At 45.0% G+C, this 21,876-nt stretch overlaps 1 protein-coding gene across 1 annotated transcript in view; it reads left to right on the forward strand.

The window, feature by feature from the left end:
* LOC147624744 (uncharacterized) overlaps window positions 1-21,876 on the forward strand; it is a 76,513-nt gene that overhangs the window by 13,214 nt on the left and 41,423 nt on the right. The window lies entirely within an intron of this gene.

Genomic DNA, 21,876 nt, shown 5'->3' on the forward strand with positions numbered 1-21,876 from the left:
GGCAACAACAACTAGATTAGCTCGAGGGCATGCAGCCTTGGGGGCACTTGAGAGGCAGTGTGGAACCGGCCTGACGGGCGGTGAAACAAACACTCGCACATAAAACACTTCAACGCCATGGAAGAAAAGGAAAACAAACAGGGGGAGCTAGAGTGCTCCTGCAAACAGTACACAGACACCGATTGGCCCCAAAATGCAGTGGCGCCCCTTGCGGTATTTCTTTAATTGATTATAAGAGCTTTGATTACAATAAGGTTGGGAACTCAGCCGTCACAGTAGAACCCCTGGAGCCTGCAAAGAACTTGCATCATGGCTTCTTGTCCACTTGGCATCCATAAATAAGTCCAGCCATTGTTCACATCGAAAGACTCTCTCACATTGAGTCTGCATATAGAAGCTTTCTTCCATGATCAGGGCTACCACAACCATCCATAGCCTCTCACACTATGAATAGCATCACACCCTGACACATCCAGTGCTTCTGCATCACAACACAGGCTCCCAAACTGTCTCTCAAAAGAGAACTCGTATCACAGCACAGCATACCATACGGTTGACACACCTGTACCAACCTTCTCTACCTTCCAAGGGTACTTTCCATCTCTGTCATGGAATTCCCTGTCCCCTGTCCAATCAGTATGTACCATACATGTGTCCATTCCTGTTCCTTCTGCCTGCATGTGACCTATCTCCTGGAGAAACCCAAAAAAAACATGTTTCCTCGAGAAACCTACGACCTGTTTCCACATGAAACCCTTAGGCTTGTTTCCCTTTGAAACTTCTGTCCTGTTTCCATGCAGAACCATTCATAACACCATTCAACAACAGTGCCAACAACGGCATACATCAAGTTACCTGTTCCCTCATGAAACATCTGGCAACATAGAGATGCCCATATCTGTAGGTCCCTCTGTTCCTTTCTAGCAGAGGAAGAAAACAATCTGCTCCATGAGCACCCAGATGAGCATGCAGCCATGCGAGCCTGCATCACTCCCATGCCAAGAAACACTTTCAATTGACCTGTACTTGCAGCCAAAAACCCAAGCACATAGCTGAATTTGCTACCAAACAAAAACAGCCCATAAACAGTCCCGAACCCAAAGCAAAGAGAAGCTGAAAGTTCCATCAGTTGAACGCCATCGACATGATGTCTATGTTCATGAAAAACCAGCCCCTCCTTTCTACCAAAAACACAGCGTCCTCCAAAAAGCGCACGCCTGCAGCCACCTATCCGAACAGGTCAACACCAGCAGCCACCCGTACCAAATAGTGTGCAGCTGCCACTTGTATTAGCTGTCTTACAGCAGCCGCCTGTACCAGCTGTACCTGTCTGTACACCTGTGCATGCAGTCGTACAACTGTACCTGCAGTCGTACACCTGCTTGCGCCGCCTGAATCTGTAACTGCAGCCACCTGACCTGCAGCTTCCGTACACTGTACCTGCAGCATCCGTACGTTGTACCTGCAGCGGCCGTACAGATCTGCACGAGCTCTTTTGTGCACAGCCAACAACCAGCAGCCATCATAAGCAGCAGACTTCTCCTCTCTTCCACGCATGAGAACTAGCACCCTTCCCAAAAAGCTAGACAGAGGGAGAAGAGAGTCGTGGGCCTCCAAAAGTGGAGTAGCCTCTATAAATTGCTTAGTGGCCTCCTAAGGTTTTAAAACCTTTTATAACTTTAATTTTTGCCTACCAAAGGTTATAAAACCTTTTTTAAATTAAAGTCTCTTTGCCCCCTTCACACTTGGGGTTGTCCACACATGGGCTCCCTTTTTAACTCAAATCTGATGCCATTCACACTGTCCACCATGTCCCCGTGCACACTTGCATACTGTCCAGAGAAAAACACAGGGTCGTGACACAGTGTGCACACAGTTTCAAGAGCCACGCACCAAATTGTGGCTATTTGATATGCTTGTCACACCGACCCTCCTGTACGGAGCTCTAATTTGGGGGGCCAGTATACATCACAGATCTCAAAGAGGGACAGATGAGGGATGGAGGCAAATGGAGAGACCACTGATTATGATGATTGCCGGCATGATTCGGAGCAAATCATCAGTACCACATGAGATTGTTCGGGTTGAGGTGGGTGCCCCACCAGTAGTAACCGAGGCCCTATTCCAGGCAGTTACCTTATTACAGCGGCTATGGGAGCTCCCTCAGCAGAGGTACTCCCGATTGGCATTGACCTCATCCATACAGTTGGCAGAGGATGGAGATACTCATTGTTGGTACGCTCAGATGAGATCATGGTTTGACCTACATGGTTTGCGGATAGAGGCACTACCACCCTTTCAATACAGTCTGGATTGTCCATTTTTGGATCTCACCCGCTCAGAGCAAAACGGCATGATCAGGATGGATATCATCAGAGTGGACACAGAGAGGACATGGACTAGTCCCCTTGAGCCCTTGGGCACGAAAATGGCTCATTACAAGAGCCGCAGGGTCATGGAGTTTGAGGATCAGAGATGCCTGGGATTGTTTCTACTTGAGCTCAGGAGACACAGAGAGACCCTCTTGGCATACAGGAGGCCAAGCCATGATGTACCTAGATAGAGGACCCTGACAGATTTTTTTGGCACCAACACTAGCAACCCAGCCCACACACCTCCTGTACCTCTTCCATTGGGCCATCAGGGCACCGACCACGCTCCCAAGGAGTCACCACTGATAGAGTAGTTATCTTATGTCGTGTTTTCATCAGCCACGCCCACCAGGATCCCGACCACGGCATCCTCACCATCGCGAGATCAGATCCATTATTGCTCGGCATCGGAGGCGCTTACCTCGCTTCTACGACCTCTCCATTCCAGACAACCCCATGGCGGAGATACTTGATCTAAGGAGAGGGCAACACTTCAACTGATCAGCATAAATGGATCTACCTGAAATACATTTTTCAGTATTTTCTACTCAGTATCATCTCGGAGTCTTATAGTTCTGTTCTTATAACTGTAGGACAATCGATTTATTGTACTTTTTAGTCTCATTTAGTTGTTCTCTTTGATGAGCCACCAACTTCAGATGTACTCTCAGTTTTGATCTCATAGGCCACTATGGCCTCTTAGAGACGTTAATATATCATTTCATTTCTCGATCGATCGGTCTTGATGAAGATGGAGATTGAGGCAAGGATGATGGCTGCTTTGGTCACACGCTTGCGAGCCTAAGGAGTACATAGCTTCTCTTTCTTCCAGTCAGCTGTTCGGGGGTTCTTCTCTCGGTTCCTTGTGAGAGGAGGAATTTGCAGCCCAAGAGGACAGAAACAGGAGCAACAATTGAAGGTTTCGGGAAGGGTTCATGAACTACTTCATGACTGTGTTTTGGGCTACGTGCATGGGCAACTTGATTGTGTTTACAGGGCCTCGTGAATGTACTATCTTGGCTGATTAGAGGTGAATAACAGTGTGGTGTTTTGGGGCACAGGGCTGTGTGAAACCTCTATGCTAAGAAGTCAAGAGGACTGGCAGTTTGGACATGAATATGTATGAGCCATGAATGGTCATGATGTATTCAGTTAAACTCTTCTATTGAATTGAATAAAGAAATACCGAAAGGGGCGCCAAGCTTTGGAGCCAGTAGGTGTCGTTCTTCTTTTTGTGTAGGAGCACTCTAGCTCCCTTTTTATCTGTCTTATTTGCTCGATTACAACTGTGTTTGGGTCACTGCCAGTCTACCACACTTTGGTTTATACTAGAGGCCGGTTTCAGATGGAGCAGATACAGGTTGTGCCCGGCTTCAACATAGCTTCAAGGGAAGCAAAACGATTGACCTAAGTGTTGTATTGGGCTTGTTTGGAGCTGCTGAATTGCACAATCGTGTGGACAGCTGTGAAACTAAGGAACAGTTGATGAGTTGATGACTGTGTAAGCCAACGTTGGTGACCAAGGGCTTGGTTTCACGGGACAGCAGTTGGTGACTGCTTTGGCCTTGGTTGGTGACCGAGGGTTGGATTGATCTAGACAGGAGTTGATGATTGCTTTGGCCTTGGTTGGTGACCAAGGATTTGTTTTCTCTATTGGGTAATTGGTGATTGCCTTGCTCTCGTTGGTGACCAAGAGCTTGAATTGTTTGTTTTCCATAGATTTGGATAAATCTGGTGCTAGTGGAACTCCCGGTCACTGGCATCTTGTATAAGAGCACCCTCTATTGGTAATAAAGATACCTCAGGGGCGGCTGGCCCAACTTCAGTCCCTAGTGTTGTGTTATGTGCAAGATTATCTTATGTGGTTGCAAGATGTGTATGTGATTTATGATGTCTGTGGGGCAGATGTATTGATTCATGCTCATGTTGTGATGGATGTTGAATGTACGCTGTGATTTGAGCCATTGGTTTTCTGTATTACATGTGCCCGCTTTGTGACATCCACCTTCCTCGAACTTGGATTTTATTTTGGATATTAGTCCCAGGTCAAGTAATAGCACTTCCCTGTTAGGCACAAAGTAACAAAATAGGGTTTAGAAATTATAGGCTATTGATAGACTAGTAAACTAGTAGTCTATCAGGTCAAGTAATAGCACTTCCCTGTTAGGCACAAAGTAACAAAATAGGGTTTAGAAATTATAGGCTACTGATAGACTAGTAAACTAGTTTACAAATTTGGCAGCTGTGTTTCGATTGGTAGTACTTAACCAGGGACTGTTGTAACATAACAGTACAAGTAGTTCTAGATGTTGACAAGTCAAATCCGTCTTGAGAAGAAATGTATTCAAAGTCACTAAGTGACAAAATTTGGTTTAGAAATTATAGACTACTAAGAGACTAGTAAAACTAGTTTACAAATTTGGCAGCTGTGTTTTAACTGGTAGTAGTGACTGTTGTAACATAGAAGTACCATTAGTTCTAGATGCCGACAAGTCAAATCCGTCTTGAGAACTCTAAAGTGAATAACGTTGACACTAGCTCACAGACACAATGACTTTGACGGATGTGACAAATGGTTTGAATGGTTACAAAATCAGCCTTTTGTAGGCTCATGGCTGCCAGTTGTCATTGGCCTTTTGCCGGGAAACTCAGGCAGTAACAGTTGTCTCAGAAACTTCTACAGACTATCTACTTCTAGTGTTCAATTACAATTTTGCCCCCTTTCGGGACTTGTAGTATAATCGGATTATTCTCTTCATGACCGGCTTTCCCGAGATTCCAATTAACTCCACCCTCCAAACGGTCACATATAGTCATAAGCATAGTCACAGGGAATGTGCATTTGTAGACTCGGGAATGTTGGGGATGGCAGCATCTTCCTGTTCCCATTCCCGTCCCATGTCATTCTATAGTCACAAGGAATGGCCATTCTCAATCTTTTCCGTCCCCGTTCCCCGTCCCCGTTTCGCGTCCCATGTGACTATGGTCATAAGAGTTGGTTCTTATCGCCCACCTACCTAAGATTGCACTGAGCATATAACTACGATTGCGCTTGCCTCATTCATGCAATTGGTAGGCAGCAGAATTGAATGGCATGACAAGATGGCTGGATTGCAAGTCATGGGTACAACCAGACACATTTCCTTCAATAAAGGGTTTATAATGATCAACCGCATAAAGGATGTTTTCATCCAGATACCATGGTACTTGGGATGCACGTCACACCACCTCATCAGTGTATATTCCAAAGATGATTGATATTTAGGATAGTCGTGCTAAAATTGAAGAAATGTGTCTAGCTCTATCCATGACTTGCAATCTAGCCGTCATGTCATGCCATTCAATTATGCTGCCTACAATTGCAATTGGATGACGCATGCACTCATGGATAATGGCCAAACCACTTATCTTGGATCGTGAAAGTCCCATTGAGAGATGCTAAAGAGGCCAAGAGGTGCTTGTTTATGCCCTTCTTCTACTCTCAATCCTCTAAGGTAATCCTTCCAAAAGGCAATGGTTATGCTAGAAAGCGTGAACCACTATTCTCTCTGCTCTAGCTGTATATATATATATACATGTATGTATATACATATATACATATGTATATACAATCACTCCCTACTCAAGCTATCCACCATGCACACTCAATCACACAAGTATGCATACAAAAAGAAAGCAAGAGGTAAGAGCACAAGAGAAGAAAGTTTTGCAGTCGAGATGATTGATTCTCCCCCTTCACATTATCAAAAGCAGTATATATGCATAAGGACTTTGTTTGAATGCCCACCTTAAGTGTGTTGGACTATATATCATCTCCAGAGGGTCTACATGCACGGTACACCTTCACCTTTTCATGCTTGTACTCGTCATTTTATATAAGGACTTTGTCTGACCACCCAGCTTAAGCGTTTTGGAATAAATATCATCTCCAGAGGGTCTACATACACCTTTTCATGCTGGTATTGGTCATTTTATGAGACCCTGCATTTGCATATTTTAGTAGATATTATTTGGAATTTTTCTACCATTTTTAGGCATTTTGTAGCATTTTATGCTACAAGACAGTTGTCGGCCTACTACAGCTGGTCGACCAGCTCTCAGGAGGGATATATAAGGGTGCTCACCCTTCCTGTCAGTTTTTTTCTCATTCTTGCATATCTGTTGGAGGTCATTGGCTGTAGCAAAGTCTCTTATGCTTGTAAGCACCTACTGGCTTCCCTCGTCCTCATTTTCAGCAATAATCAACTATTTCCAACCTTCTACAATTTGTGCTTTGGGCCTACAACCTGTGATGCTCTTTCTTTCATGATATGTGATCTACACGTAAGGAATTGCTGCGTTTTTTTTATTGGAGCAGAGGCTCTATCATTGCTGCGTTTTTTCCGCATCTGTATTGTTGGATTGCTGTGTTTTTGTTGTTGGAGGTTGAAGCTCTCTTCTATGTGATGAGGATGGGGTTCCTAAGAGATTTTATTTCTCTCTCTTTTCCCACCCTCCCTCCCTCTCTTCTTTGTCTCCTCTTGCTGTGCATAGCTTCAAAGGAGGCTATTTGCTGTTTTTTTACAGCTCTCTTTCTTTAGAGAAGGTTTTTTGTCAGAGGACATGGCTTCAAGAGATTTCTCTACTGCTGCTGCTTCTCCCATCAATACTCCAGCTCCTTCATTGCATGGATCCCTTGCTTCCGCTCTCTAGGTGGTTCCTCTTCCCAATCTTTCTTCTTTGAGTTTTTCTCATCCAGGTCTTGCTCCCACCCCTACCCATATACCATCCTACAATCCTCCCCAAGTCAGTGACTCCATGAAGCTTACAACAACCAACTATCATACATGGTCTTTCTACACTCAGTTATTGCTGAAGGGAGCCGGTGTGTGTATGGCTATCTCCACACCTAACTTGGTGGACCTTGCTTTGAGAAGCATATTGGATGCTTGGGCTCATCTTATCATCATCCATTGCATGACTCCATCTATACAGGAATAGTTTGTCTACCCCCAGAGTAATGCTCATGAGATGTGGACGGAGATCCAGAGGAGGTATGGGAGAGTTTCGACAGTGAAGATAGCCAAATTGGAGTCAGATCTGGAGAAGCTTACAATCAATGAGTTAGATAACTTGATTGAGAAGATTGGAGAGTTCACCCGCATCAAGTTGCAGCTTGAGGAGTACGGGAGCACCATCAACAATCCCATCCATAAACTTCTTGGTAAATTGCCAGCTTCCTTTGATTCTTTTAAGGATAATATTTATCTCCGTGATCCTCTCCCCCCTTTTGAGGAAGTTGTGAGTTATCTCCATGACAAGCATGCTTCGCGGAAACGGCAAGTCGGAGTCTTCTTTTGTTGCTTTGACAATGGCAAAGGCAAAGGCGAAAAAGGGACCTCTAACAACAACAACAACAACAACAACAACAACAAAAACAACAAAAACAAGACATGTCATACTGAGGGTCTACATACACCTTTTCATGCTTGTATTGGTCATTTTATGAGACCTTGCATTTGCATATTTTAACAGATATTAGTTGGGATTTTTCTACCATTTTTAGGCATTTTATAGCATTTTTATGCTATAGGACAGTTGTGGCCTACTACAACTAGCCGACCAGCTCTTAGGAGGGATATATAAGGGTGCTCACCCTTTCTCTCAATTTTTATCTCATTCTTGCATATCTACTGGAGGTCATTGGCTGTAGCAACAATATATTATGCTTGTAAGCACCTACGGGCTTCCCTCGTGCTCATTTTCAGCAATAATCAATTGTTTCTAGCCTTCTACAGTTTGTGCTTTGGACCTACAACCCGTGATGCTCTTTCTTTCAAAGTGGGTGCCCATTGCTTATCTCTACTCATATATACAAGGTTTATGGAAGGCTTTTGCTATGTCATTGGGGTCCATGGCCATACATAATGTGAAATGCTCTTAGGCTAGAGACGAGGATTTCAGATGTACACAATATGTAAACAACCCGCTCCTGCCTAGACCTACTTCCGTTCTAGGAAGTGTTGAGGAAATCATAGTCAAAGAGTGTGTATTTGTGAGTCTTTGTGTGAGAGTGCTACGTGTCACTTTGGGAGTTATCCCATAAGCATATGATACTTGAGAGTGTGTACCACTCTATAAGAGTGATGTACTTTCTTGTGTGTCACATCAATCAAGTCAAGCTATCTTGGTCTACATGTAAGTACTTGTTCATTGCTTTCATTTCCTTTCATTTTCCATTTCATTATGTTTCATCTTTCCTTTCTGCACCTAGAGTTAGCTTGCTCTCCTGTTCCTTCATGTGGTATCAGAGCCATGCTTCTCCATGGGCAACCCTTGGGGGTGAAGTGTCATGTGCACAGTGTGTATCTACCGTGTGCTATACGCATGCAAGACTAGTTTCGAGGCTTCAGGAATCTTGGAACTAGGCAGGCTGATTGACGAGCTGAGTTAGGGATATACTAACGAGCAGGCACCCCAGTATAATATAGAGAGTCTCGCGAGTTTGTGAGAGCTCTATGGTCTTGGAGCTTGGATCTAGTGCAGACGTGCACCTGCTTTATGCAGCCGAGGCTGGCAGCGATCTCGAGGCCCGCGAGGGCAGCTTCGTGGCGGTATGGGACGTCATGAGAAGGAGATTGGTCGGTACGTCAACCTAGTTAGCTCAGCTCGTGGCTCGGTGGGGACAGCCAAGACTGTGGGCTCGCCCATGGCTGTCATGGTTGGGAGGTGAGTCAGGCCTGCGCCCCCTTGCTTGTTTGTTTGTTTGTTTGTTGCAGGATTCGAGTTTCGAACCAAGATCGATCACGAGGGGATCCGTGGGATTTGACAGTGGTATCAGAGCATACCTCGTGAATGAGCAAGTCGGTAGGTAGAGAAGAAGAGGTCGAAGAACGGTATGTGTTAAAAGCTTGCTGTTTTTTCTGTGCATACTGCAGTTTCCAATTTAGTATGTGTTTTCCTTCATCAAAGAAACCCATGTTGTTGATGGGAGATGGTAGTGTAGTAGGGTTGCTTGCTTTGCAAGGAAGAGAGGGAGTTTTGTGCAGTCGCATGAGAGAAATCAGAAAAAAAAAGCATGTTGATTTTCGTTGCTTTTTAGCGCAAGAGAGAGAGAGAGCGCATGCGTTTTGAGAAGGTGGCATGTTGGCGGGTTTGCACGTTGGAGGTGTTGCTGGCGTTGGGCTACAGGCGGCTGCTGTGCAGGCACCTTAGGCCTGCGCAGCTAGTTGGCCAGGTTAGCGCAGCCAGCCCAGGCGGCGCCTAGGCCAAGCGGGCTGGTGCCCAGGCCAGGCAGCGCCCAGGCCAGGCCTGTGCAGCCAACCCAGGCAACGCCCAGGCCCACGTGGCCATATAGCCGTGCTTGCATAGGCTGGCGCAGGCACAGAAGACGCCGGTTTCATCATCCGACGGCAGGCGTGCAGGCGACGGCAAGAAAGCAGCCGGCGGTCTTGACGTCAGCAGTCCACGATGGCAGCCCGTCGGGCTAATCCAGGAGGGAAGCTTAAAAAAAAAAAACAAGTAAAGCATTACGTTTTTTTTTTAATGCTTTCGTTTTTGTTTTTTTTCAGAGGAGGTTAAAATTTTTAAATTTTAAAAGAACCCCCCCTCTCTAAGGTTTCCAAGGTGTTTTATTTTTTTTAAGAAAAGAGAATATATATATATATATATATATATATATATATATATATATATATATTCAAGAGAAAAAAAACACAAAAGCTAAAGCAAAAGCTAAGCCTAGCTTTTCGAGATTTTTTTTTTGGCTTTTGGGAAACCTTTATAAACCCCTCTAGTGGGCTTCTTGCCACACATCTCTCGAGTTCTCAAGCTCTTAAGTTTTCAAGCTCTCAAGCTCTCAAGTTCGCTCGCACTTTCATTGTGCAAAGATCGAATTTTCTCTCCACGTACCCTCTTCACACGATGTCGACCCAAGAATCAGAGTTGGAGCCCCTTGTGGAACGCGAAGGCTTGCCGGCTACGGAAGGAATCGATGCCGATCTTTTTGACGATTTTGTGTCAAAATCAGATTTCCAAGAGTTCAAAGTAGCTCTCGAAGCTTCTTCGACGGAACGTCAGGCACAAATCGCAGCCCAGATGCAGGCTTTGCAGAACTCCATCGCTCTCTTGACCACTACCCTCTCTACTTTCTCGGGTATGGATACCTTGGCTTCAGCTTTAGGCCCCAATATTACTCCGGAACCGTTCGGGGGCGAGCAAAAGCAGCGAACCAAGGAGATCGTGGACACGTGGCTACATAAGTGGCAAGTTCACTTTCAGTTTCATCCATATGATGATGGAAAGAAGATCTAGTTAGCAGCAGGTTTCCTGTTCGGCAAAGCTTTGCTTTGGTGAAAGGAACTCAACCCTAAGCCAATGACTTGGGCACAATTTGAAGACATTTTTAAGAAAGAATTCCTCAAGAAAGAGGATGATTATGATGTTGTTGTCCGGTTTTCAGCTTTGACCATGACCTCGCAGCACCTCACTTATGAGGTCTACCTCCAGAAGTTTCGTGACTTGCAGATGAAAGCTACAAAGATGGATCCCACTACTCTTTTGGGGTTTTTCATAGCTGGTTTACGAGACTCGTACCGTTTACAGGTTAAAAATAACAAATGTAAAACATTGGACGAGGCCATTCATTCAGCTCGTATCTATGATGATACGATGGTCTCTTCCAAGTCGAAACCCGTTACCGAGCAGGGGAACAAGCATAAAAGAAAGTTCTCCGTACCTATGGCTAACACGACAGAAGGAAAGTCTTCGGACCAACCTTCGAAGAATTCAAGTTCGACACCAGCGAAGAAGAAACGACTCCTTAGGGCTTTAAAGCTCAAGAAGGAAGGACGTTGTTTTATCTGCGAAGAAAAAGGACACATGCGTAATGAGTGCCCGAAGCAAAAGGGTACCAAGTCAAACGCCGGACCCAAGCCAAAGGCAGCTAACCAGTTGTCTTTGACAGGTACGTCAGTTACTATACTTTCTCGTCCTAGTACTTGTTCTGATTGTCTGTTCGCAAATCATGTGTGCATGTGCAAATAGTAACATGGACATATCTCCCGTTCATGGAACAAGTACAAAAGTATTTGGCTTGCATGACCTTCTCTGAGTTTATGGAGAACTGAATGGCCATAAAATTCACATTCTGTTAGACCCTGGCAGTTCGCATAACTTTGTTAACTACAAACTTGTGCAGAAATTGAGTCTTGATACGACACTCAGCGACCATACCTATGAGGTACGTCTATCTGCGGGAAGACAAGTTTGGGATCACAAGGTCGATATGCTTTCAATCCAGATTCAGGACTACAAAGATACTCTGGAATGCTATGTTATGCATCTGGAAAATGTAGACTTGTTATTAGGGATTGAGTGGTTTAAGACTCTTGATGTCCAGATAGATTGGTCTAGTCATATTTTTTCTTTTCAGCATAGGGACACCAAGTATAGTATTTTAGGTGATTGTATTCATCCCCCTCAGGAACCTCTTGTAAATACAATTGATTCTGGAAATATAATGAATTCTTCTTTGTATACCGCTTTCCATTGTGTATTGATTCCACTTTCTTCTTTTCTCATCCCTTCCATGGATGTGAATGAATTAAGTGTGTTTGAAAGCAAAGAATTACAGAAGATACTTGATTCGTTTCAAGACGTATTTCATAAGGAACTGCCATCGGGTTTACCACTTGAACGGGCAGTAGATCATCGTATTGACTTGATCCCTGGTGCTCATCCTGTGAGTATTCCACCTTATAGGATGAGCCAAGCTGAGGAAGATGAGTTGGCTAAACAACTCGAAGATTATTTGAGGATGGGCCAGATCCGTCCAAGTAAATCACCTTGGGGTGCACCTGTGTTGCTTAGGAGGAAGAAGGAAAATACTTGGAGAATGTGTATAGATTACAAGAAATTGAACAAGCTGACCATTAAGAACGGTTATCCTCTCCCTAGATCAGATGACCTAATTGACCGGTTAGCAAGAGCGAAATATTTCACGAAGATAGATTTACGTACTGGCTATCACCAGATACGTATTCATGAAAGGCATGTCGAAAGAACCGCCTTTTGGACTAGGTATGGCCATTACGAGTTTCTCGTATTACCTTTTGGGTTAACCAATGCTCTAGCCACTTTCCAGCAAATGATGAACGATCTTTTTCGTGAACATTTGGGGAAATTTGTGGTGGTGTTCCTGGTGGATGATATTTTGATTTATAGTCGTACTATCGAGGATCATGTCAGACACCTCACGATTGTCTTATCTATTTTAAGACAGAATCGACTATATGCCAAGTTGAGTAAATGTGAGTTCTTTATGACCGACATCATTTACTTGGGACACAAGATCACTAGAGATGGATTGAGCATTGACTATGACTGAGTTCAGAAGGTTTTGAACTGGCCTATACCACGAACAGTGAAACAACTTCGTTCTTTTCTCGGTTTTGTTGTTTTTCTTTGGAAATCTGTACGGGAGTACTCTCAGCTCACACTACCGATGACCGACTTATTGAAAGGTCGTGGACGTAAGTCCAATCAGCCTATCACTTGGAATAACGATTTGGATATGGCCTTCAGACTTTTGAAAGATAAAGTCAAGGAAGCACCTATCTTAGCATTGCCTGATTCTAGTCGGCCTTATGTTCTTGAAACTGATGCCAGTGACTATGCTATCGGGGCTGCTTTATTTCAAGATGGTAGACCGGTTTCTTTTGAAAGTAAAAAAGCTAGACGACACTCAATCTCGTTGGCCAACCCTTGAGAAGAAGCTTTATGATGTGATTCATGCTCTCAAGGTTTGGAGACATTATTTATATGGCTCCAAGTTTGTGGTATTGGCTGATCATCAGTCAATCAAGTATGTGTGTGATGCAGATGAGTTGAGAGGCAGGAAAGCTCGTTGGGCAGAATTAATGCAAGATTTTGATTTTGAGATCCGTTATCGGAAAGGGTCCATGAATAATATTGCAGATGCGCTTAGTCGGATTAGAGAGGTGAATACTTTGTCGTTCACCGAGATTTCTACTGACTTATTTCAGTCATTGAGAGGGCTTTGCAGGACTGATAGTTATTTTGGTTCATTTTGGCAGAAGATCCAGGACGGGAGCTCATTGATTGACCAAGACTCGGTGACTGAGCAGTCTACTATTCAGGCTGCAGGAGGTTAGTGGATGATTTGGAATGGTTTGCTATTCCGTAATGACAAAATTTGTGTACCACAGATCTCGGACATTAGGTCCAAGATTCTTAAGGAGTGTCACGATGCCTCTTCTGCTGGACACTATCATTAGTAAAACACACTTTTTATTGGCCGAAGATGAAAGGGTATGTAGAAGATTATGTTCTCAAGTGTCAGATTTGTCAGGCAAATAAAGCTGAACGCTTTAGATAGGCTGGGTTGTTGCATCCTTTGCAAATCCCAGGTAATAAATGGGAAAGTATTTCCATGGATTTTATTTCCGGATTGCCAAGAACACATCAAGGCCACGATTCTATTTGGGTTGTGGTAGATCGCTTGACAAAAATGGCTAGATTTTTACCGACCCGAAAGACTATTACAGCTACGCAATTAGCTCGGCATTTTATTGAGCAATTGTTTAGACTGTACGGGTTACCGCAGGACATAGTCAGTGATAGGGACTCTAAGTTTACGAGTGATTTTTGGAAATTTGTTTTTGACAAGTTGGAAACAACTTTGAATTTGAGTTCCTCTGATCATCCTCAATCTGATGGCCAGACTGAAAGAGTGAATCAGATTTTGGAGGATATGCTTCGAGCATATGTATCCAAAAGACAGAGTTCATGGGAGGATTATCTTCCTATGTTAGAATTTGCATATAACAGTACTAAGCATACGAGTACAGGGTTTAGTCCTTTCATGCTTATGTATGGTTTTCAACCTAGATCACCTGTTACAGTAGAATTCTCAGGACTTCAGCATGATGCAGTACGTAATTTTTTGCAAGATATGCAGGAAATGTTACAAGTTGCGAAGGAATCTATTAGAAGTGCTCAAGACCGAGACAGGTTTTATTCTAACAGACATCGTTCACCTAGAGAGTTCTCTGAAGGAACGATGGTGTATTTGCGAGTTCCGAAAGATTCTGAGACTTTACGGACAGGTAGATCTCCGAAATTATCCCCTAGATACTGTGTACCATTTCGTGTTACACGACGGATTGGTTCAGTTGCATATGAATTGGATTTGCCTTCTCATGTGAAAGTTCATCCTGTATTTCATGTCCTTAGACTTAAGGAAGTACTGGGTGAAGCAGATCAGTTAGTTACTCCTTAAGAAATTATAGATGTCGAGGACATGACATTTGTTCCGCACGAACCTGAAAAGATTCTTGGATTTCGTAAACGAAGATTGCGTAATACGTTTATCACGGAATACAAGATCAAGTGGAAGGATCGTGTTGAGGAGGACGCTACATGGGAGACATTGACTACTCTTCAGAGAGATTACCCTGGCTTTTTAGTGAGCTCAGGAGTGAGCTCTTAGAGGAAGGGGAGTATGTCATGTGCACAGTGTGTATCTACCGTGTGCTATACGCATGCAAGACTAGTTTCGAGGCTTCGGGAATCTTGGAACTAGGCAGGCTGATTGACGAGCTGAGTTAGGGATATACTAACGAGCGGGCACCCAAGTATGGACGGGCGGGCGGCCAAGTGTGGACGCCCGATGACCGGCCAAGAGCCTATAAAAGGGTGGCCAAGGTTAGTTATTGTAATATAGAGAGTCTCGCGAGTTTGTGAGAGCTCTATGGTCTTGGAGCCTGGATCTAGTGCAGACGTGCACCTGCTTTATGCAGCCGAGGCCGGCAGCAATCTCGAGGCCCGCGAGGGCAGCTTCGTGGCGGTATGGGACGTCACGAGGAGGAGATTGGTCGGTACATCAACCTAGTTAGCTCAGCTCGTGGCTCGGTGGGGACAGCCAAGACTGTGGGCTCGCCCACGGCTGTCATGGTTGGGAGGTGAGTCGGGCCTGCACCCCCTTGCTTGTTTGTTTGTTTGTTTGTTGCAGGATTCGAGTTTCGAACCAAGATCGATCACGAGGGGATCCGTGGGATTTGACATGAAGGCCAACCCACAAATAGAAGTTGGTCTTCTTCCTTTGGTTGCCTACTCCCATGAGGTTCTCTTCTCGCGATCGACCTCACTCATCGCCTACCTCTCCCACAAGCTGCCCACTGCCCACAACCACCATCTCGCCCTCATCTCCGTGATCTCGTCTGTCTTCATGCTGTGCGAATAGCCAGCTTCTGAGGTGCTTGCCCATCTCCAAGCTAACTCCAACCTGTAGAGCTGCTGCACTGAAGATAAGAGTTGCTCCTATCACTACAGTCACGGAGCCCGTATGATAAGTACATGAGTATCATTGCTATCGCTCAGCTTCACCTACGCTCAGTAGCATCAAGCTCCTTGCATCAGCAGATTACTAGCAGTGGCCATAAGTATCGTACTGCAGCCATCCAATAGAGGAGCTTCGTCATCCATACGGCCAGGGAATTTCAGCCATTTGTTTGGGATAAGTTTCATCACAACCCTTATTTCTTGGCTTCACACTTCACCACAGATAGGGGTGCTTTCACATGAAGCTAAAAGCTTCCTACCCATCTGCCGTACCATCTTGAGCTGAATTCCATTGCAAAAACAGTAAGTTTTCAGTTCAGATTTGAGTCATGACTTCGCTATCTTCTAGTACATTGTTCATGGATAAGTTCAAGGAGGAAGGCTTTCCCACATTGCAAACCAAGATGCAGGTGCTACTTAGCATGAAGGAGTCTGGGATGTTGAGAACGACACAATTGATGCACTTGATTAGCCACAAATAAAAATTTGGAAGCAGCAAAATGCAAAAGCCATTGCCCTCATTGGTCTCTACTTGGCGGACTCTCTCATTCATCACGTCGACTTTACAACCACGGCTAAGGAGATCTGGCATCGATTGGAGAGAATCTTTGGTAACAAGGTCACTAATTCCAAAGTTTATCTGAAATTGAAGTTTTATTTCATTATGTTTGTCATCTTTCCTTTCTGCACCTAGAGTTAGCTTGCTCTCCTATTCCTTCATGGAAGCTGTGAATGATATAGGCTCCGTCAGCGATGGCATCTTCGGGTATATCTTCAACGACCTCATCATGCGAAAGTGTTGCACCACCTTTAAACGTTGGAGTGGTGTTCCATTACTGCAGGTGAACACAAAATTATAGCCCAAAAGGATGAACTTAGATGAGAACATCTCTTTGAAGGCTCAGAACCGGAAGGCTTCCAAGAACTGGATACATACGAACAACCCATATATTTTCTTGAGAGTGGGCTTGATGTTGATGTCGAAGGCGAGGCCTTGCACATGGGATTTATCATATTTATGCACTACATGCAGCCTTTCTTTTCTTTGAAGTCCCGTGAGCATATTCTAATGGATGCATGGATTGCGATGTCAGGGACTTCTTGATAGGAAGTGATAAACTTCTTGATAGGAAGTGATAAACTGTGTAATTCTCCCGCACATCCAATTCTCCATTGGATATCAAGAATTTGAGAAATCGTGCTAAGCCTAGTCTAATCACATGAATAGCATATGCTTAAGGAGGCTCAAAATAATCAAGAAAAATCCATAATGATATTTTCACACTAATGTAAGAGAATAAGCATACTCAACTCAATCTCTATTGCAATGTGTTGTATACCATACAATGAGAGTCTTCTAATATAGATAGCCTCTAGTCCCACTTGCTTTGCATGTGTCCACCCACGTAGCATCTTTATCTCTTGACCACCTTACACTCCATGTGGCAAGTTGTGGCACTCTCATCCATCCAACTCAAATAAGATAATATCTTGCACACTTCAGGTGCATGCATATACACAAACTTTCTCAATATCTGAGCTTACATATTTCAACACCCTCCTTAAGTGAAAGGTATTCTCTCCACTCACACTTGACCAATGTGCAATCAATTAACCAAACACACACCCATGACAACTTGGCATTGTGACAAAGTCAGCTTTCAACACTCTCCCTCAATGCTAAATCGGAGTTTCACAGAAACTAGGTCAACTCCTAATTTCACACGTGTGTGCGTGTCTAGCCACCTCGACACTCAATTCCTTTCGAGCGTAAGCTTAGCTTGGGCAGAGCACCCATCCAACCATTTTTGAATACCCATCGTATTCGGGTAGGATACCCAACAATGCAACGCCCATCGCGTGTACAAAATCATTGATCTTTATTGTTTGGTACTCTTTCCACCTCATGTGCCTTTGCAGTGGCATGTACATGGGATTGATCCTTTGGTTTACTGGTGCCCCGCAATATGTTGCCCAACAATCTGGGTTCCTGAGGTAGTAGAGACGCTAGCTTGGTTGGTTCTTCATTTTAGCACTATTGAAGGCCCTATCATCGACCGGCCTCCTGCATACACCTCTTTCTTCTACTGGGGTACTGTGTAGCCACCCTGTGAAAGGTTTTTCTACGCACAGCCACATCATTGGGACCTCCAGTGTGTTTGTTTTATGGATTGGCTTTTTGCAGGAAAGGTTCTTTGCTGGTACGTGCAAGAGGTCCCTTGGGATGTCTAGGTGCAAGAGGTCCCTTGGGATGTCTTCTGTAGCCTTTCTTTTTCTTTAAAGAATAGGTTATGGGGGTTGAAAGATCCCGGTAGGGGGTCTCGTGCCCATTGAGGTGTGGTTCTTTGATCAGGAGTTGGCGGGACCTCATATTCTTTCAACAGCTTCTAGACTTCATGCGGTTCTGGTGGCAGCTCATCAAAGGTGTCGGTGTTCAGGTCGGGGAAGTTCGCACATTGGGGCTCCTCTCCTTGTTCCTTTTCAGCTCACTAGGATGTCTCGGCATCCTTCGGTGACTGTGCCGGAGGATGGCTTTTTGTTCCCTTGTAGTGTCTTTGCCCGCATCTCCAGTGTCTTTGCTCGAGCCTTCAGGGTCTTGTTCTCCCGACTTGTGATACTTATCAAAATTATCTTTCTTGTCAAGTTCATCAATAAAGTCTAGGGCCTCATCCCCTTCCATCCCGTCGAAGGTGGAATAAGTTACATGTGTTGTGGTAAAGAAGTAATTGGCTACCTTTCGCTGTTCAATTTGGTTTGCAATTGGGTTGAAGAGAGAACTACAACGTTGATTGGGTTATAAGTAGCAGCCAATGGACTAGTTTGCATTGCTTTGTAAGTAGCCCGCACTACGAGAGCAAGGCCTTCTCCAAGAACCCATCGTTCTGCATGGTCTATCATGTCATTGCCCAAGGCAGTAGGCTCAGAAAATTGGTTGGCATATCGGATGCGTCTTTTTAATATGAATGTCTGCCGGTTGCTCAAGGTAGATATCTCCTTTGAAAACAAGCATGTTTACTAGATGCATGTATTCCATTGGCACAGCTTCTGTCGACTTGGCACAGTTTGGGCTTGTTGGCTATTGAGTTCTCTCTTTCTCTACTTCTTGGCCGTCCAGTATCAAGAGCTTCTCAATTTCTCCGTAAACATGTTATGCAAAGTATTGAACTGCAGCCTCAGCACACCATGTTAGAGAAGCCTTGCATAAATCTCTGTTAGAAGTCATCTCCTGTCTTTATCAGACACCAGGGCCTCTGTTGTGGGTGTGCCCGCCCTGTATAGGTGTTTTATCATTTTTCCTTACTCCCCGTATTTTTTTCCCATTTTTTTCCATGATGTGGGTGGCTACCACAGGCTGGCAGGAGCCTCTGATGCTGGCCGACTGCACTCATGTGTACCAAGAGCTGGTCGACTTCATCAGGAGGGGTCGTGGTATTTTTCTCTGCTGGCCGATTGGATGTGCCCAGTCGTGAGGGCCACTAGCGCTGGCCGATTGCATGATGGGGCCATATAAATAGGCCCCATTGCCCCACATTGTACTATTTCTCGGGATCTTGTGTATAGAGAAGAGTTATACGCTTATCTCTCTCCTTCTCTTGTGCTGTCTATTTTTTGCACTCTACTTGCTCTTGTGGTCTCAAGTTTGGTTATCATTTTCCTTGCGTATTTTGACATGGTATCAGAGCCCTAGGCTCTTGATAGATCTTCGGAGTTTTTTGAGCAAGAGGAGGATAGTTACGTTGCTGATTGGTGGATTGTTTAGACTGTTCGAGAAGAGAAGTTGCAAGAGGAAGGCGGACTAAAGTGCTGGACAGCCACTTGCAGGTTTAGAGTTTTTTTTCCCACCCACCCACCTACCCTTTTTCAGTTACATCTCCGCGATGGCAGATTTGTTAGAGATGGCTGAGAAGCATGTGAAGATCCCGACACTCCCCACGTTCCAGTGGACCGTCAGTTGGACGGGAACAACTACGGCATATGGAAGGTTATGATGGAATCTGTTCTGGAGTCTTACGACCTCGCTGATTTTGTCATTGTTGGGGTTCCACGGCCGGAAGTAGAGGAAGGGGAGTTACCGTCGATCCGAAAGGACCGGGAGGCTCAGACACAGATGTGGGATCGTGTCAACGCCAGGGTCCGTTCGTTTATCTTTCTCAACTGCACATTCTCAACTGCACACCACAGGTAATCAATCATGTAAAGCATATGACGCTGGCCAGAGGTATATGGCAGCATTTGGCCTCTCTTTACAACAGGGTATCGCCCATGAAGAGGATATCCTTGGAAGTACAGATGCGGGTTATGAGCCCTGCAAAGTCGTTGACGATGCGGGAGCATATTAACAAGCTGCAGGCACTTCAGCAGGAGGTTCTTCAGGCTGGGAAGGAGATATCGTCAGAGGACATGGCCATAACGTTGTTGTCGCACTTGCCCTCTCAGTACTCAGCATTTTACTCATCTTTGATTACCAGTGGCAGGCTCAGTACCATCGCGTGGGATGAGCTTGTGCCCATGGTCTTGGAGCAGGAGGAATGATTCACGAACCCTCCTCAGGGTGGAGGTTCGGAGGCCTTAACTGGCCAACGGTCGAAAGGCCGTAACACGGGCAAAGGGAAGGCTTCCTCGGAGAAGTCCGACGTTGACCGCGAGAAACTAAAGGCAGAGAGGACCTATAATGATTGTGGCGAGAAAGGCCACTATTGGAGGCAGTGTCCCAAGCGGAAGACCGAGAAGGGTGAAGATTCCTCAGCAGCAATCATGAAAACTCCGGCTTTTGTGCACGTGGAGGTGATGGACACCGATGTTTCATTTTCTTCAGGCAGGGAGGAGATTGGAGGATTCTCCGCAACGGATACTCGGGAGTGGATTTTAGACAGTGGTGCTTCCAGGCACATGACTCCTTCCTGTTCATATTTACAGGATCTCTGCAAGTATTCTGGTCACATTCATACTGGGGATACATCCACTAAGGATTGGGCTTCCACTGGAGGAACCCATGGTCATCCAAAGGCACTTTGTTCGTGCACAGATCGTTGCTGATGACATCTTGCTAGAGTTTTGTTCGATGGAGGACATTACTGTGGACCTCTTCACGAAGTCGCTATCTCACGATTTGCTCAGGCGGCACCCCAGCTCCCTGTGGTTGGTTTCACAGCCAGGAGCTGAGAGGGGCTGTTAGAAGTCATCTCCTGTCTTTATCAGACACCAGGGCCTCTGTTGTGGGTGTGCCCGCCTTGCATAGGTGTTTTATCATTTCTCCTCACTCCCCGTATTTTTTCCCCATTTTTTCCCATGATGTGGGTGGCTGCCCCACAGGCTGGCAGGAGCCTCTGATGCTAGCCGACTGCACTCATGTGTACCAGGAGCTGGCCGACTTCATCAGGAGGGGTCGTCGTATTTTTCTCTGCTGGCCGACTGGATGTGCCCAGTCGTGAGGGCCACTAGTGCTGGCCGACTGCATGATGGGGCCATATAAATAGGCCCCATTGCCCCACATTGTACTCATTCAGTTATTTCTCGGGATCTTGTGTATAGAGAAGAGTTATACGCCTATCTCTCTCCTTCTCTTGTGCTGTCTATTTTCTGCACTCTACTTGCTCTTGTGGTCTCAAGTTTGGTTATCATTTCCGCTGCGTATTTTGACAATCTCAACCTAGATTTTTCAAGGGAGAGGGAAGGAACCTCAGACAGACAGACTCTGGAAACTTGCATTGAGTTCATGAATGAGTACTTCAACGTAGCAGGATACAATGAGCGAAGTAAGCTGGCCTTGGCTCATCTGAAAGTTATTAGAGTAGCCAGGGTTGGATGGAAGAATTATTATGAGACCAACGAACTAGATCAAAATGACATGTCATGGGATGATATGAGAGATTATCTTCACAGATCGATTTTATCATGTCATATGAATTCATCACTCGAAGCATTTTTAGGTAGTCCATGCCCCACAGCGGCAGCCTAAAAAAGTCTATGAGGCCCACCTTCTATAGCAGCCGGCTGGCATCTGCATCTTCCAAGATTAAGTGGCAACATTTTGCTCATGGAACCATTTCATAATAAGTTTTATCTGTGTAACCATCCTTAAAACACATGGAATTTCAGCATGCATCTTCCTACCCGCTCTAGTTCTTCATCAATGCGGAAGTAACCCACCTTGTCGGTTGTT

The sequence above is a fragment of the Cibotium barometz genome, chromosome 25 (genome assembly GCF_041138505.1).
Source record: "Cibotium barometz isolate CiBa-2024 chromosome 25, ASM4113850v1, whole genome shotgun sequence".
In the NCBI taxonomy this organism is placed as follows: domain Eukaryota; kingdom Viridiplantae; phylum Streptophyta; class Polypodiopsida; order Cyatheales; family Cibotiaceae; genus Cibotium; species Cibotium barometz.